At 44.7% G+C, this 18,999-nt stretch overlaps 1 protein-coding gene across 1 annotated transcript in view; it reads left to right on the forward strand.

The window, feature by feature from the left end:
- The window catches only part of UGGT2 (UDP-glucose glycoprotein glucosyltransferase 2), a 290,033-nt gene that overhangs the window by 207,649 nt on the left and 63,385 nt on the right, over positions 1-18,999 (forward strand). The gene's annotated exons all lie outside the window — the stretch shown is intronic.

Consider the following 18,999-nt stretch of genomic DNA (forward strand, 5'->3'; position numbering starts at 1 on the left):
TAATAAAAATGAGTCTACATTTACAAGATTGGGAGGTATGTTTACTAAAGTGCGGGTTTACAAAAGTGGAGTTGTTGCCCATGGCAACCAATAAGATTATAGGGTACTTGTTTCCTAGCACGGCGCCCATCGTATGCCATCGCATGCCACTAATTAAGGGATGTGATGGGACCCGATTTTCAGGTCCTAAGACCCTCACTGTACAATTTTAATATTGCGTTGCATCGCATGCCATTACAATGGCATGCGATGCGATTTTTAATTGTACAGGCACCCTGATGGATGATTACTATGTTAAATGCACCCTTATTGTTAACGCGACCCCCACTATCAACGCCTACCCGAAGCGTGGCGAACGCAGCGGTAGCGTCCTCCGACCTTTTCCTACCCCCACTAGCCACGTCGGCGTGGAGTTGATTTTATATAGTGTGGCGAGCCACTGAGCCTGAAGCGCAGCGAGCCCCACGAGTGGATGCGGAATACATGTGAAGTAATCCGCGGCCCCTCGCGGGGCTCACTGCGCCCGCCACGCTTCGTGCCCGGTGGCTCGCTGCACTCGCCACACAAGTCAACTCCACGCCGACGTGGATAGTGGGGGTATGAAAAGGTCGGAGGATGCATACCGCCGCCCCTCGTGGGCTCGCTACGCTCGCCATGCTTCTGGTTGGCGTTCATAGTGGGGGTGGCGTTAACAATGGGGGTAAATTTAACATAGTAATCACCTATCAGGGTGCCTGTACAATTAAAAAATAGGGTCTGATTGCATCGCATGCGATCGGGTCGCATGCAATGCTATTGAAACGTTGGTATAAGATGAAAATCGTGAGCGCCGTGCTAGGAAACAAGTACTGATTATAGCTATTGTCTTCTTGAAGGAGCTTAATAAATGATCAGTAGAATCGGATTGGTTACTATCGGTATCTCTGACAGTTTTATAAACCCGCACTTTGCATCGGACACTCACTAACAGGTGTATTTACTAGAGTCCCACTTGTAAAGTTTTGTCAGGCTCTTAAACAAACCAAATCTCTCCTTTTCTACATTTTACCTTTTTCTTAAATGACCTGTGCTTTGTTAACTAGCTTTTGCTTTTACTTTTTTTTCTCTAGAAATATGATGATCAGTTATCTGTAGTAAATATAATGCTTGCATTATGGCACGGTGTGTTAGAATCTTTTAGATATATATTTTTTAAAGTGCTTTTCATCATACTTTCTAATAGTTTAAATAATTGTTAATTGGAGTATAATTCGAGGGCAGTGACCCCCTAGAGTAGAGGTTGCTGCAAAAGTTTTTACAGAAAAACTTGTCTCTTAGTACATTAAAGTGAACTTCCTTTCTGTTTTAAGCAGATTCTTAAAAAGAGGCTTTCTAAATATTTAATGCTCGGATAATAAATCAGAATTTGACAGACAAACCGTTTGCTCTTTTGGTCTGGTAATTGTCCGTGATCTTCTCTTTGCCCTGTCATTTAAATATCTCATGTCATAAACAGCCTTGATTAAATTATTTCAGGGCTCACATTAAAATTATATCCTGATTTGTATATATCCTGATCTGTCTGAATTAAGATTGAATACCGTTTTATCACTAATGGCGGTATCTTGAATTATAATATCCTTTGGTACTTATGTATTATCTGGACTCCCATGTTAAATGCACCCCATTTTTTCATACCCCTACTATACAACTACGCATGGAGTTGATTTTATATAGTGTGGCGAGCGCAGCGAGCCACCGTGCCCGAAGCGCAGCAAGCCCCGCGAGGGGACGCGGTCTCATAAGAAAACCGGGAGCCCAGATATTACATAAGTACCTATCCTTTCTTTTTGTGGCATTGATTATGATAATTTTCATGGTTATTTATTTCAAAACCCCTCCTTAGTCTTTCTAAAATATTGATGAACTAAAAAAAACACACAAAATACCATAGTTAACTCACATTTTGGTGTCCTGTGCCAAAAGAGCATAGGTTCTCTTCCCCATATTTTTTTTGAATAATAATTTTTTATTAAGTCTTGCATAGGTACAAAACACTAAGAATAACAATGACATGGTAATCGGAAGGCCGACTCAAATTAAATCAGTATACAATGTAAATATCAGCAGGACTTTCATTTATAAAAGGGAGAAGGGAAAGGGGAGGTATACTCTTCAAAGAGTTTTATGTCCAAGAGGGACACAGAAAGGCAGAACCATAAAGGTTTTTTGGGGCACGCTTTAGTAGATAATTCTATGAATGGAAAAGTTGTAGTGTTAAAATATAACTTTTATTACACTGGTTAAGATAAAGGCGTCAAAGAACAATTAATTCGTCACTTAGGAGATAACAACGATATCAACGTACATGTGAAATCACAAGTATGATGTATGTAAATATCTGGCGAAAATGATTGGTTATCCGGGGACCAACCCCAAAAAAAATACACCCTAGTCAATTATATTACATATAGCGATTGACTTATCATTTATTGGGTGAGTTTGGATAAGGCGTCTTAAATTATAAAGTGCAGAGGATGCTGAAAAAAGACAGTAGTAAAGGGAAAATGCCCTCATGAAAACCAGATGCGGCTTTGACCAATTAACTATACAGCACCGAATATTCCCTACTGGTCCCCCAGTAGGTACTGATCCGGCCTTTCACTGCTTAGCTGCTGAGATCGGACGGGATCAGGCGACACAGCGAGGTATGATCGTATCCGTAATCGGTTTTGAAGCAGGTGGCTGACACCGAGGACTATAGAGCACTTCTGCTTTCCAGAGGGTCAAGCAGGTCGCCTCCCTGTTGACATAGGTGACATAGCAGGGGGGGACTGGTGGCCCAGATGGATGAGAGAGTGATAGATATACGAGATTAAAGTTCAAGTGGTTAATGCGATACACCGACTCATCTGCTATCCTACCATCATGATGTACATAGGATGGAGGTTGAGAGTGATAATCTGTGTATGCTCCCCACAGAGAGAGAGTCACTGAAGAAAAGTAAAGTGAATGTACCCCCGTACTGGTGTCTCATTTGTGTCAGTATTGATGGTGACTGACCAACTGTGTAGACCCCTGCTATGTCACCTATGTCAACAGGGAGGCGACCTGCTTGACCCTCTGGAAAGCAGAAGTGCTCTATAGTCCTCGGTGTCAGCCACCTGCTTCAAAACCGATTACGGATACGATCATACCTCGCTGTGTCGCCTGATCCCGTCCGATCTCAGCAGCTAAGCAGTGAAAGGCCGGATCAGTACCTACTGGGGGACCAGTAGGGAATATTCGGTGCTGTATAGTTAATTGGTCAAAGCCGCATCTGGTTTTCATGAGGGCATTTTCCCTTTACTACTGTCTTTTTTCAGCATCCTCTGCACTTTATAATTTAAGACGCCTTATCCAAACTCACCCAATAAATGATAAGTCAATCGCTATATGTAATATAATTGACTAGGGTGTATTTTTTTTGGGGTTGGTCCCCGGATAACCAATCATTTACGCCAGATATTTACATACATCATACTTGTGATTTCACATGTACGTTGATATCGTTGTTATCTCCTAAGTGACGAATTAATTGTTCTTTGACGCCTTTATCTTAACCAGTGTAATAAAAGTTATATTTTAACACTACAACTTTTCCATTCATAGAATTATCTACTAAAGCGTGCCCCAAAAAACCTTTATGGTTCTGCCTTTCTGTGTCCCTCTTGGACATAAAACTCTTTGTACAGCTTATCCTGCTGAACGTATTTGGGAGCACCACCAACTCAAAACACGGGCTATTTTATACCTTGATTAGCCTTATGTTGGTCTATTTGATGTCATTTTGATTCATCACCACCATCTACAGCTTGTGACAAACCCTCTCCTTCCAAAAAAAGAGGTATACTCTTCCCCATGTTTTAATAGGAACAGTAAATGCCAATGGGGTGTGATCTCATGGGGAAGGAAGGTATCCACACAAAAGTACCCCAAATTACACCAAACCGCATTACACCACATAGTAGTGCCACTTATTCATGTTACACAACACAGAAGTACCCTTTTAACACCTTATGCCACACAGTGGAGCCTCTTATTGACTATATATATATATATATATATATATATATATATATATATATATATATATATATATATATATATATATATATATATATATATATATAGTAGTATTACTTTCACACGATAATTTTTTATTTATTATTATTTATTAACCGTTTCTGATATAGCGCATACATATTCCGCAGCGCTTTAGAGAATAGAGAATAGTTGAACATTCACATCAGTCCCTGCCCCAGTGGAGCTTACAATCTATATTCCCTACCACAGACATTCTAGGGGTATTTTTTGTTGGGAGCCAATTGACCTGCCACTATATTTTTGGATTGTGGGAGGAAACCGAAGTACCCGGAGGAAACCCACGCAAGTACGGGGAGAATATAAAAACTCCACAGTTAGTGCCATGGTGGGAATCAAACCCATGACCTCAGTGCTGTGAGGCAGTAATGCTAACCATTACACCAGCCGTACTGCCCACAGTTGTACCCACAGAGTAGTAGTGCTCCTTAAACATTTTGACCATACATGAGACTGGGGAAGCAGATAACAGGTCTGTCACTGTGGCCTGACTAACAACTTTTAGCCTGGGGGCAAACACAAGCATATGGCCTTCTCTACCAAATAACTGTATTGGAAAAATGGGCATAACAAATATCAATGAGGAGTGGTTTATCTGGGTTATGGTCATTGTATAGACAGCAACTAGGTCGACAAGCATTAGGTCGACACCGCTAGGTCAACATGGGGTTAGATTGACAGGGTCATTCGGTCGACACAAGCATTAGTTCGACATGGGGAAGGTCGACAGTGAAAATGTTGACTTTTTTTCCGCTTTTTTTTTTACCCGAATGTCGAAACAGTCAACATGGACACTAAAAAGGTGCACCGCATCTCCTCGCATGGCTCGCTGTGCTCGCCAGGCTTCAGGCACAATGCCTCCCTATGCTCGGCACACTATTTTGTTCTACTGCCAAGCCCTAGTGGATGGTAGGGCATGTAATACTGCCTGACGGCTCAATATAAAGTGAAAAACTCAGTGTCGACCTTTTGACTGTCAATTTTCCCCATGTCTACCTAATGCGGGTGTCGGCCTAATGATCATGTCAACCTTTAGTCATGTTGACCTTCACGCACATTGACCTAATGCTTGTAGACCTAGTGACCGTATCCCATTTATATAATGTGGGTGTGTTTTAGGCAGCTGTAGATATCTAGAAAAAATTGTCATATTCATAGTCATATCAAAGAACCATAAACAAATACATAACCCATCATCCCATGCTAGTTATAACCTAAGCAGAAATTAATTGGGTAAATCAGTACTCAAAAAGGATCTAGGGGCCAAATGTAATAGGGTGAGAGTTTCAGAAAGTGAGAGATTTTGGGAGAGTTTTCCCCTTTTTTTTTAAAGAAGCAATCAATTACACTGCAAAACCAGGTTGATTTTGCCATGTAGTTGATTGCTGCTTTAAAAAACATGGGAAAACTCTCCCAAAATCTGTCACTTTCTGAAAGTCTCACCCTATTACATTTGGCCCTAGGAGTCCAAATAGACAACAAACTGGGGTGTAGTGCTCAAGGTAATATAGCAACAAAAAAGGCCAACAAAACTCTAGCATATATTATGCTAGGGCATGAAAACTATGACTCAAAAGTAATTACCCGTATATACTTGAGTATAAGTCGACCCGAATATAAGCCGAGGCACCTAATTTTACAACAACAAAAACTGGGAAAACTTATTGACTCAAGTGGGACCCTAACTCAAATATAAGACGAGTGGGGCTTTTTCAGCATAAAAAATGTTCTGAAAAAGTAGGCTTATACTCGAGTACATATGGTATGCCTCTGTACAAATCATTGGTTAGACCGCACCTCTAATACGCAGTGCAGTTCTGGTCCCCGCACTACAAAAATGACATCATAGAATTAGAAAAAATCCAAAGGAGAGCAACAAAGCTTATTAGGGGAATGGAGAAATTAAGCTATGAGGAATGATTAAACAATTTGGGACTATTTACACTAGAGAAAAGACGTTTAAGGGGGGATATGCTCAACATGTATAAATATATTAGGGGCCAATATAAGGAACTGTCAAACACCCTTTTTTCTACTAGAAAGGAATCTAGGACGAGAGAGCACGAGTTTAGATTAGAAGAAAAAAGATTTTGTTCATCTCTAGAAGAAAAAAATTCGGTACTTGTGTATTTTGGCGGCGCCCATCGCATCGCATACCATAAGGCATGCGATGGTATGCGATGCGATATCGCGCGACATTGTACAATGCCATACAATTTAAAAATTGTATGACATTGTATATGGCATACAATGCGATGCGATGCGATTAAACATTGTATAAGCACCCTAATGGGTGCTTACAATGTTAAATGCACCCCCACGCCACCCCCCCACTATAAACGTGAACCCGAAGCGTGGCGAGCGGCGGCGGTACGCGTCCTCCGACCTTTTCATACCCCCACTATCCACGTCGGCGTGGAGTTGAGAATAGAAAGTGTAGCGAGCACAGCGGATACCTGTGAAGGCCGCGAGGGGACTCCGATACCTGTGAAGGTATCCGCGTCCCCTCGCGGGGCTCGCTGCGCTCGCCACGCTTCGGGCTCGGTGGCTCGCTGCGCTCGCCACACTTTCTATTCTTAACTCCACGCCGACGTGGATAGTGTGAAAAGTATGAAAAGGTCGGAGGACGCGTACCGCCACCCCTCGCGCGCTCGCCACGCTTCGGGTTCACGTTTATAGTGGGGGGGGGGTGGCGTGGGGGTGCATTTAACATTGTAAGCACCCATTAGGGTGCTTATACAATCTTTCATTGCATAGGGGGCAAAAATCGCATCGCATGCCATCGGGTGCATGGCATGCGATGTGATGTGATTAAAACATCGTGCAATGGAGATCGGGGGTGCCACCAAAATACACAAGTACCAAAAATTCTTTACAGTAAGAGCAGTCAAACTTTGGAACTCTCTTCCTGGAGAAGTGGTGTCGGCAGACACTATAAATACGTTTAAAATAAGGTTGGATAAACATTTATTGGTTATAACATCCATGGGTACAAATAAGTAACATTATCTGTTATAAAAATATCAGAACATACAATACGAGGGGGCGTGGCTAAGCGGCCATTACAGGCAGACGTGGACGCCAGGAGCTCCTACCAAATCGGGCCCAAAACCAAATAAAATCAGGCACCTGAGGGCGGCATCCAGCTCAGGAGACCACCCGAGAGCCCCAGCAACAAGCGGCAGACCCGGCGGGAGGCAGCGGAGTCGGGGTGACCGTTTTGCGGCCACTCGCGGATTGCGGCCTACCCGAAAACCGGGAGCCGCGACCTAAATTTTGGCAGCGGGCCGCATCGTGAGCTCCAAGACGCGCGGACAGCGCAGAACAGCGGAGAGACGTCCCAGCGGGAAGCCAGCTACCCAGGCTCCTACCTGACAGCCTTCCAGACCTCCACAAAGCATAAGGTGGGTCCTCTGCCCTGTCCCTGCAAAACGCAGCAGCCTGACTGCTTACTCTGGCCTTGAAGCGGCGGCCATATTGCGAGTGGCAGAGGCCTGCAACTCCCCCTTTAAAGTACAGGCGCAAGAGATAGGGAGCTGCAGCACTTCCCAACGTCCCCAACTCACAGCAGGCAGACCCAGCACCCCTGATTAGGGGACAGAAGCTCATAGGGGCTGCTTGAGCTGATTCAAACCATATATTAGTGAAATAAGCAGTCACCCCAGACCAGGTAACACAGCATCACAGGTGCCCAGGCACTGGACACTGACTGTCTATACACCAGGGTAGCTGGGACCTACCCCAAAGTGGACATAGGAGAGCTGCCCCCTCCTACTGAGCACTTGGGCCCCTGGGTGTGCGGAGATGGTACGTGCACGCCTGACAACCATGTCCTGCTGATGCTGCGGTAGCCACTTTCTGGGGGGAGGTGCCGACAACGACTTCGACAACCTGACTAGCAGCCCTAGACCCACCTCGCCTGAGAATCTAGAGTCCACTGGATGTGCATAAAGTCACAAGTCCCATGGTGAAGGGCAAGAAGACCACCCAAATGGAAGGTTGTAAATCTCAGAAGGGTTCCAGTGCGCACCACTCGGAATCCGCACAGCCTCCCTCAATGCGCCAGTTTCTAACGCAACAGAACTCTTCATCGTCAGATGACTCCGTAATCCCGCCTACGCCTAACCTAACACAATTTGCCGACCCTGACCCTCAGAATACCCGTCCTGTGGAGCAGGTGCCCGCACAAGATACAGGAGGTATATCCCAAGTCTTGCAGATGCTGAGCACTATGCTGACGAAACGTGACTTGGATCAGCTAGAACAGAGATTACGGGAGACCGTCCGTTCAGAAGTTGCCTTTATACAGTCAGAGATGACGCAATTAAACTCCCGCTTGACCACTGTGGAGGAATTCACCGCGGACTCTGCAGCTTCACATAACGATCTGAGGACCGCAGTCATTCGTCAGGCGGTGGAGCTGCAACAGCTGCATGACCGTTTAGACGATTTGGACAATAGAGGGCGTCGTAATAATCTGCGGATAAGAGGCATCCCTGAAGACGTCCCACCACAGAGCCTCATTGAGTATCTTACAAAAGTGTTTAATGGCTTGCTGGGACAAATTGAGTTTGATAGAGCCCACCGTGCCTTGAAACCTAGGGGCGCACCAACTGACGGACCGAGAGATGTTATTTGCCGCTTACATTATTACACTCAGAAGGAAGATGTCCTGCGCAAAATACGGCAGAGCGACTATGCCATACAGGGGGACCATCAGATCCAGATCTTCCAGGATTTATCCTGGTCAACCCTTCAAAAACGAAGAGCCCTCCGCCCCCTGACAACCGAACTCCGCAAATTGGGCCTAAAATACAGATGGGGCTACCCCTTCAACCTGCAAGCTACACATAACGGCAAGCTCTACACTCTCAGGGGCCCAGACGATCTGACGGCCTTCTGCCGAGCCATGGACGTTCCTATAGTTGCCCTTCCAGACTGGCAAGAACCATTGGAGCACTCTATTCCGCCAGAATTAGCTCATCCTAACAATGATTGGCAAGTTGTCCAATGAAACCCTAGGCCTCCGCTGGATCAGAGGTCACCAAGAAGATCTACCTCTAATTGAGGGTCTACTTTCTAACTTTGTTGTGTCACTGCGACTGGACTGTTCGAGGGTTTGGTCTTTCCAAGTAAACGACCTGACCATACGTTTCTTCATGTGAACCTGGGTTACAGGAGCAGTCCCATGCTCTTCGACCCAGACCGTAAGGATTACATACAGGGACTCGACTATAACCGTGATGGGACCTTAAGTACAGTAAGAGATGGATAAAGGTTTGGCCGCACCCTCTTAAAGGTTACGATGGGTTTAACATTGTTTTTGCAAGTTGGGGTTTGTTGTTGGCGCTGACCCCCCAGTGCCCCCATGCCGCCACCTTTCTCTTTTTCCTTGGAACCGGATACGATTTGTATGCTCGGATTTTCAAGGGGCGGCATTGTGATTTTGTATGTGTTTTTAGATGAAGTATTTTCATATGATGAGCATTGTAATATTACTTCCTGGATTGTTTCTTCTTATAACTATTTGTCTTTCTCTCTCTTCTTTCCCTCACCTCTGTCTCTTTTCTCGATGTGGTTGGTACCCCTCCTCCAGAGCCTGCGAAGGTCCCGCCCCCCCCTACCCGACCCGAGACTAACTGCTATTAAGCTGGTCTCTTATAACGTTAAAGGCCTAAATCTTCCTGAGAAACGCTCAAGGGTTCTACTAGACCTCTATGCTTTCAAGGCTGATATAGCATTCCTACAGGAGACGCATTTCCGGGCCGATGCTGCTCCCACGTTGACGAACCGTAACTTCCCGACGGCCTTTTATAATAACAATACAAAAGGCAAGTCACTGGGAGTGGCCATCCTCCTGTCAAGGAAACTCCCCTTTAAAGATGTGACCTCGATAGCTCTGGAGGAGGGCAGGACATTAGTGGTAAAGTGTAAACTCTATGAACAGGCCTACACGTTTGTTAATCTTTATGTGCCGAACCAAATGCAACACTCCTACCTACCTATAGTTTTGGATAAGATTGCCCCGCTGGTGGAAGGCGTTTTGGTGGTGGGGGGAGATTTGAATTGGTCACTCCAGCCGGAGATGGACACCTCGGGTCCCGCAGGCAGGCCCTCTACGGCTTCACATCGTAAGATTAGGAGGGCCTTACACGAACACCAATTGGTAGATACATGGAGGCTACAACATCCAGCAGACCGAAACTACACATTTTACTCTCGACCGCATTATATGTACTCCAGATTGGACCATTTTTTAATGCCCCATAGGTACCTACATTTAATCCAAGATACAGATATAGGCCTGACGACTTGGTCAGACCATGCCCCTATATTTTTGTCTATCACGACGGCCATAGCTAATGTTAAACAGTGTACGTGGCGCTTAAATGAAAACCTTCTCACTGACGCTAGATGTAAAACACAATTGACTACAACACTTACGGAATACTTTTCGGAAAATGAAACACCAGACGTCACGGGCCTCACAGTGTGGGAAGCACACAAGTGCGTGGTACGGGGGAAACTCATACAATTGGGAGCAATGTTAAAAAAAGAAAAAATGCGTAGGAAATTAGACTTGCTACAACAATTACGTTCATTGGAGATATCCCACAAGTCCATCCCCTCTCACCAAACGCTTAAGGAACTCACTGCGGTGAGATCTCAGCTTAATACCTTGTTGTTTGAAGACGTCAAACGAGATTATAAATTGTGTAGAAATCGTTACTACCAGTGGGGCAACAAACCAGGCAGGCTTCTGGCAAGGGCACTACGCTCCCAGAGAGCCACGTTATACATTGACATGATAAAGGACCCGGGGGGGGGCCAAGCGCCACCTTACACGCGATATAGCCGCAACGTTCCACTCATATTACACCAAATTGTATAACCTTAATGCTGGGGGGGCGCAGACTCCCTCCCATGACCTGGTGGAGACGTACCTCCGTGAGGCGGGTCTTCCCCGGTTGTCGGGAGAGGACAGCGCCAGTTTAGAGTCCCCTTTTTCTCTGATGGAATTGGAAACAGCACTAAAGGAGACCCCGTCTGGAAAGAGCCCCGGACCTGACGGTTTCTCTGTTTCATATTATAAATCTTTTAAAGATTTACTTTTGCCAAAACTGTTGACTGCCTTTAATGAGGTATCGACGAGCCGTGGTTTCTCGCCTCACTCAGTGTCAGCTCACATTACAGTGATTCCGAAGGAAAATAAAGATCCGAGTCAATGCGCTAGTTATCGCCCCATTTCCCTATTGAACGCAGACATCAAATTGTACGCAAAAGTTATAGCAAATAGGCTTAAGCGTTTAATACCGGACCTAATACATTCTGATCAGGTGGGCTTTGTCCCTGGGAGAGAGGCACGGGACAACACGGTCAAGGCTATTGACTTGATTTATAAGGCCTCTACTCGGAACATACCCATGGTAGTGCTGTCGACCGACGCCGAAAAGGCGTTTGACAGGATAAGTTGGGTGTTTATGGAAGGGGTGTTGCGACACATTGGGCTAGGCCCGGAGTGCTTGCAGCGCATCATGGCGCTTTACAGGTCTCCCACGGCACGGATAAGGATCAATGGGACCCTCTCAGAGCCGGTACATATTGGCAATGGGACCAGACAGGGGTGCCCTCTCTCCCCTTTGATCTTTATACTGTGTATGGAGGCCCTGGCATGCACCATCAGGCGCAACCCAAATATCACGGGCTTAAAGGTGAAGGGAGTGGACCATAAGCTGGCGCTGTTTGCGGACGATTTGTTGGCAACACTGACCAACCCCGTTATCTCTATCCCCAATCTTATGGCAGAATTTCGGACATTTGGGAACCTTTCAAATTTTAAAATAAACATGAGCAAATCTGCTGCAGTTAATGTATCCTCGGCCCCCCGCAATATAGAACACCTTAGGCAATCCTTCCCTTTTGCCTGGCACCCTTCTAGCCTTAAATACCTTGGTGTTGTGTTGTCCCCTGATATGTCTCGCCTTTTTGATAATTTTAGGCAGTTATTGCTCACACTTCGCGTTGAACTTAGGAGTTGGGGTAATAAACGGCTTTCTTGGTTAGGAAGAATCAGTGTGATCAAAATGAATGTCCTCCCTAGGGTCCTATACCTTTTACAAACGCTACCTATCCATATCCCGAAGACCTGGTTCCGAGACTTACAGAATGAAATCCGGTCATTCATATGGGGGGGTAAGAGACCACGGTTCAGCCATGATATACTCTTTAGAAGGAAACAGATGGGTGGATTGCAACTCCCTAATTTTACGGTTTATCACGAAGCTGTGATTTTAAGTCGGGTACTGGAATGGACGCGTTCAATAGATGCTAAACAATGGGTCCATATATAGAAAGCGAGGTTTTCCCTCTGCCGATTGAGCTTTACCCCTGGCTTCCCAAGGTTGGCAACATAATACATCCCACAGTAGGCCCCACAATAGCCTGCTGGAACAGACTGAGGAAACTCTCATGTGTCACGTCCCTAATATCCCCCCTTACTCCACTGTTTGATAACCCTATGTTCCCCCCTGGAGTTGCTAGTTTAGGATTTGAAAAGTGGAAACAACATGGCGTCCACCGGGCGGGCCAGTTAATGGACGGGAACAAGGTATTACCCCTTTCTGACTTACAGGAGAAATGGGGGCTACCTCCATCAGAGATTTGGAGATATCTCCAACTTAAACATTTTGTGCAAGGGAGGGATATACGTGGGGCAGCTGGCCGAGCCTTGACACCTTTTGAGGGTATGTGCAGGGAACCAACGCGCCCTTTGCACCTGCTCTCAAGAGGCTACACTCTTCTAATAGAAAATAAATATACTGCATTGCCAACCTATGCCCAGGCCTGGAACAGAGACCTGGGTTTGGAATTAGACGCTGAGACTTGGTCGAAAATGTTCCAGGCCACCTTTGTTAGTTCTTTTAGCTACTCTGTAATTGAAACCCAATTTAAGGTTCTTTCACGGTGGTATAGATGTCCACAAACCCTTGCAAGAATGTTTCCTGGTGTGACTAATGCCTGCTGGCGATGTAATAATGGAGTTGGCTCACCCCTGCATATTTGGTGGTCGTGTGGGGCGCTCCGACCTTTTTGGGACCAAGTTATGGCAATTACTAAGATTATAGTGAAATCAGACGTACCTGACAACCCCTCCTTCTGGCTGTTAAACCTATACCCGGGTGCGCTGAGGTCCTACAGAAGACCCCTATTGAAGTTTCTGAATGGTGCGGCGAAAGCCGTTATACCGGTACATTGGAGATCTACCTCCCCCCCCCCACAATTAAAGAATGGTTCGCACGGGTGGATTTGTATATGACCATGGAAGACCTGAGGGTACCTCCAGAACGCACTCAGGAGTTTGCGGCGATTTGGCTCCCATGGATGGAGTTTAAGTCTACACAGACTTACCTGGCGAATAATTAAATATAGATGACTATATATGTTTGTGATTACCAACCACAAACCCCCTTTACTTCTCTCATTCTTTCCCCCTTTTTTCTGAATGTTCTTTTCTTTAATCTCTCCTGTTTTTCCCCCCATAATATTTTTATGGGCTATTTACACGTATTGTAGTTTGCCTCGAGTTTGCATTATGTGAATCAAAGACTAGATATGCTTCAGAAAAAGATCACCTGAAACTGATATAGTAGGCACAATATGTCCTTTTATTGTTACACAAGTGTTACAGCTGATATGTACTTTTCATTGAGTATTCCATAATGCTTACGTTGGTTGTATGTTTGTACTATTTTCAAAATCAATAAAAAGATATTGGAAAAAAAAAAAAGAACATACAATACAACAAGGGATAAGCTACTATAAACATAGGTTGAACTAGATGGACGCAAGTCTTTATTCAGCCTCACCTACTATGTAACTATGTAACTATACTAAATCATGACAGAAAGGTGTAGTGCTGCTGCTCTGGGGGAGGGAGCGTTAATTAACTGCAGATTTTGTGGCGTTAAATTAGCCATTGAACAGATGGATCAGGGGGATTTGTGCCCCTTGTGACTCTGTGCCCAGTGGGGCTCAAGCACAGAGGTCTGAGCAGTCTGAACCTACATGGGTGGCTGCATTGGGGAGGTCTATGAATGCTTTGGTTAAGGCTTTGTATAGGCAGAGTGATGAGCTGGTGAAATCTCCTGGCCCACTTTCACCCTCTCAACCCTCTGTGGGCTCTATTACCCCATCTCAGGACACTGCACAGCAGGCATTCCCAACCAGGGTCCTCAAGGCACACCAACAGTGCAGGTTTTAGTAATATCCAGGCTTGAGGACAGGTGACTTAATTAGTACCTGAGTGATTCTGATTAAACCATCTGTGCTGAAGCCTGGATATCACTAAAACCTGCACTGTTGGTGTGCCTTGAGGACCGTGGTTGGGAATGCCTGCTGCACAGAGTGTTCATAAAATGGACATAATTATGGAGCAATTTGCCAAAACCCCTGAGGTTGCTTCACCTCCCCTGTTGAACTTACAGTAGATTCGGATGAGGAGGGTATGTGCATGGAGGATGTCTTTTGGGACCAGAAGGAAGAGGTTGAATCTTCTGTTCCTGGTATTGAGGATTTAATCTTGGCAGTTAAGCAGACTTTACCATTCAGAGTGGGGGGTCGCCTCCTGCAGTTTCGGGACCAGTGGAACATCTCCACCAAGGACCCTTGGGTTCTTTCCATCATTTCAGAGGGTTACAGAAAAAATCTCCGGGGGTCTCTCCCAAAGAGGTTTCTCCCAACACCCTTACCGAGGGAAGCTCGCCTGCGGAAAGCTCTCTTGGGGGAGGCAACGTACTGGTACCCCAGGAAGAAAGAAAGAGTGGATTTTATTCCATTCTCTACTTGGTCCCCAAACCAGACGGGTCCTTCAGACCATTCTAAATTTAAAGTCTTTAAATCTGCATCTTTGGGTGGAACATTTTCACATGGAGTCTCTTCGATCTGTGCTGTTAAGCATAGAACCAGGGGAATTTCTAGCATCAGTGGACATCCGGAATGCTTATCTGCATGTGCCTATCTGCAGGGAACATCTGTCTTTACTGCGTTTCGCGATAGGAGAGACTCATTTACAGCACCTGGCACTGTAGGTTCAAGGACTCTAGACTCTTAGAATTTCTCCAAGACGGATTTTCAGCAGGGCTTAGCCTGCAGTCTTTAAAGGTACAGTTGTCGGCCTTATCCATTTTCTTTCAGAAAAGGGTAGCCCTGTTACCCAAATTACAGACCTTTTTACAGGGAGTCATGCGCTTAAACCCCCATATAGGCAGCTGGTGGCGCCTTGGGACCGGTCTTTGGTTTTGTCAGTGTTACCAAAACCTCCTTTTGAGCCTTTAATGTCGGCTGATCTTAAATTTTTGTCTTTGAAACTTATCTTTTTGTTGACTATAACTTCGGCTAGGCGAGTGTCGGAATTGGGGGCCTTGTCTTGCAAGTCTCCGTTTCTGATTTTCCATGAGGACAGGGCTGCGCTTCATACAGTGCCTAAGATTCTACCTAAGGTAGTGTCAAGTTTTAATTTAAACCTGAGGAGGCCAGAAATAAGGACAAGTTAAAGAAACTTGACGTTCGCTCTTTGCGCATATACGTTGAAAGAGTAAAGGATATTCTCAAAACTGATTTGCTTTTGGTACTATATAATGTACATAAGAGAGGGTGGCCTGCTTCTAAGCAGACCCATTGCCAGATGGTTAAGGTTAGTAGTAATTGCCTTTGCCTACACTAAAGTAGGTAGACCTCTTCCTTCACGGATAAATGCTCATTATCACCAGGTCAGTTGCTTCCTCTTGGACTGTGCATCATGGGGCTACAGCAAAGCAGTTTTTCAGGGCTGCCACCTAGTCCTCTGTTCATACCTTTACAAAATTCTATAGTTTCCATGAGTTTGCATTGGAGGATGCTTCATTTGGGCAAGGAGTGATGAGAACTGTAAGCCTGAGCGTACCCTCCCAAAGGACCGGCTCTTGAAAGTCCATGGTTGAGCTGTGTCACCAGGATGGACGAAAGAGAAAAGGAGATTTTTGTAAACACATTACCGTTCGAATCCCTTTCTCTGAGTCCATCCTGGTGACACAGCGATCCCTCCCTTACTCTCAGTAAGTTATACCGTTTCATGTGTTGTCATGTTGTATGGTTATTATTTGATTGTGCATATTAATATGTTCAGGCTTTGTACTGAGTAATGTATCCTAGTGCGCTTTAGAAGTTGAACTGAGGAATTCTGGGATGCAGAAGGGAGGTGCCGGCCTCTCAAAATAAGTCAGCATAGGTGCCTTGCTCCTGTGGACCCTCCTATATCCCATGGTTGAGCTGTGTCACCAGGATGGACTCAGAGAAAGGGATTCGAACGGTAAGTTCTTACAAAAATCCCATTTTCTTACCCTGCTCTCTAGATGTTTCTCTATCACATTGTACTCCTCTAATACTGTACATCTAAACCTAACAGGGTTGCTATCCACATCAATAATAAATTACCCTTTACTCAAGATTCTGTATATACTGATGCAGATGGTTGACACCGCATTCTAACTGGGAGGCTCAGGCACACAGAAATTACCATTGGCACATTATATGCCCTTATCATAGGCCAACTCTGGGGCTGATCTTTTAAGCTTGGTGAAGTGGAAAGTGAAAACATACTAGCCAGTCAGCTCTCATTTTTTTCAAACCTGGTCTGTAACTTATTCATTTAGGACAGGCATGTCCAAACTGTGGCCCTCCAGCTGTTGTGGAACTACACATCCCAGCATGCCTTTTCATTGTTTTAACATTGCCTAATAGCAAAACTGTGGCAAGGCATGATGGGACTTATAGTTTCGCAACAGCTGGAGGGCCATAGTTTGGACATGCCTGATTTAGGAGATACTTGGCTAGTGTGTTATCACCTTCCACTTTATCACTACACCAGGTTAATACATATGCCCCACTGTTTCATCTTTTTTTTTTTTTTATATTGCACATGCGCCAGGTTGGCATCTCCACTAAGAAGCAAATTACCTCTTTATTCTGAGCCTGACTATCAATACGATTTATTTCTGATCCATTTCTCCTACTTGTCCTATATTTAGAATCCTCAACAAACACACCACTGCTGACAGTCTCTTTGATACATGGTGTTCTCTAAACTCCTCTTATTGAGACTACACTTTTTGTTCTATCCTCAATCACAAATACTACAGAATTGATTTCAACCTTTGCATTTTCTCCATGTCTAAGCACCTCATAGACGTGAATATCACTCTAATTCCTGGTCTCACCTCTCCATAGTAACCTCCTCCTTTGAACTGCTAGAGACTTCAGATTGTAGACCCTCTGGGTGCCTTAATTTGACCGTTCTCAAATTATCCCAATTTCAGGCTAAAGATATGTCTTAAAAGTGTATTTTCTATTTAATGTGAATGGCTCCAGATGCTCCCCCCTGGTCTTGGGCAGCCATAAGTCTGTCCAATGGAGACCGGTCATTGGCTTCAATTATCATAGAAACAAGGAGCATAAATGCCTTCTTTGATCATTCATAAAGCAGGTCTCCCATTTTAGAATCTGTCCCTGGCTCCCAAAATTGGAAAAATCTTGCATCCCACAGTAGGCTCTACTCTAGAAGTATGGAAATCGATCAGGTTTAAATACCCTATCTCAACCAGCAATTAACCTCTCCTACCCATTTTAGGTAACACTGCATTTTCCCCAGGGTTGTTGGGTGGCATAGATACCAAATAGAAAAATAAAGGAATAGATAGGGCACACCATATTTATACTCTCGGTTCACTTCAATCTTTCTTGGACATATGCGATACAGAAGGTATACCCCCAGATATTTTTGGTTCTACCTGCAACTCTTCACTTTGTCCATTCACAAGGAGGGGCAATAACTTTTAACAGGGAACTGACTACCTTTGAGAAACTGGGCTCACAGATTTCAATCCCTACACATGTAATTTCAAAGGCTTATAAAATTGTTTTGGATGGTACATTTCCTGATTCCCCTTCTTTTTGCGTTGCTTGGCATAATGACCTTATGCATAGGGGGATACAAATTGACTGGAAGAAACAATGTGCTGTGATAAGTGTTCCACCATCTTGGAAGTCTGTGCAATGCAATATAAGCTGTTAACAAGGTGGTACAGATGCCCCACTTCGCTACATAAATGCTATCTGTCTATCACCTATGTGTTGGAGGTGTGGAAGGGAAAGAGGCACCCTTATACATCTTAAATGGGATTGATAACTCCTCATAACTCCATTCTGGTACAAAATTATAAAATTGTCATCCAAGATAGTAGGGTATGATGTGCCAATTGGTCCTGACTTCTAGCTACTCTCTCACTCTAATATCCCTGCGGCTAGATATAAGCATTCGCTACTGAGACACTTAAGCAACGCAGCTAGAGCGGTGTTACCTGTACATTTTGGGAATGGTGTCAGAGAATAGACTTCTACATGCATATGGATGACCTCTACTATACTATACTATACTCTTTCCCTTCCACTCTACATATGCATTGACTAGGTACCCGTGGCTTGAATTTAAGACCACACGAGATTACACCACACTATCCCCATCAAATCATGTGTAACGATAGCTCTCCCAAGAAATATATGAAATTGAGCACAATTGAGACATACACACCGACTTACATGTACCCCAATACTTGTCTTACCGTTACTCCCCCTCCTCCTAATATGTCTCATTATTATATTCAACTTACTCACCATAAAATAGTTTTCTCAATCCTTGCGTAACCCAGAACCTACTCAGCTTGTGCGATAGAAACAGACTGATCGAGGCCAAAGGTGACATTACACACCCTCCCTGAAAACACTTAGGCACGTCTGTGTTTTACCTGACACTCCCAGATAACAGCTGGTTACCACACCAAAGCC

This window comes from Crinia signifera, chromosome 2, assembly GCF_055691185.1.
Source record: "Crinia signifera chromosome 2, ASM5569118v1, whole genome shotgun sequence".
Lineage (NCBI taxonomy): Eukaryota > Metazoa > Chordata > Amphibia > Anura > Myobatrachidae > Crinia > Crinia signifera.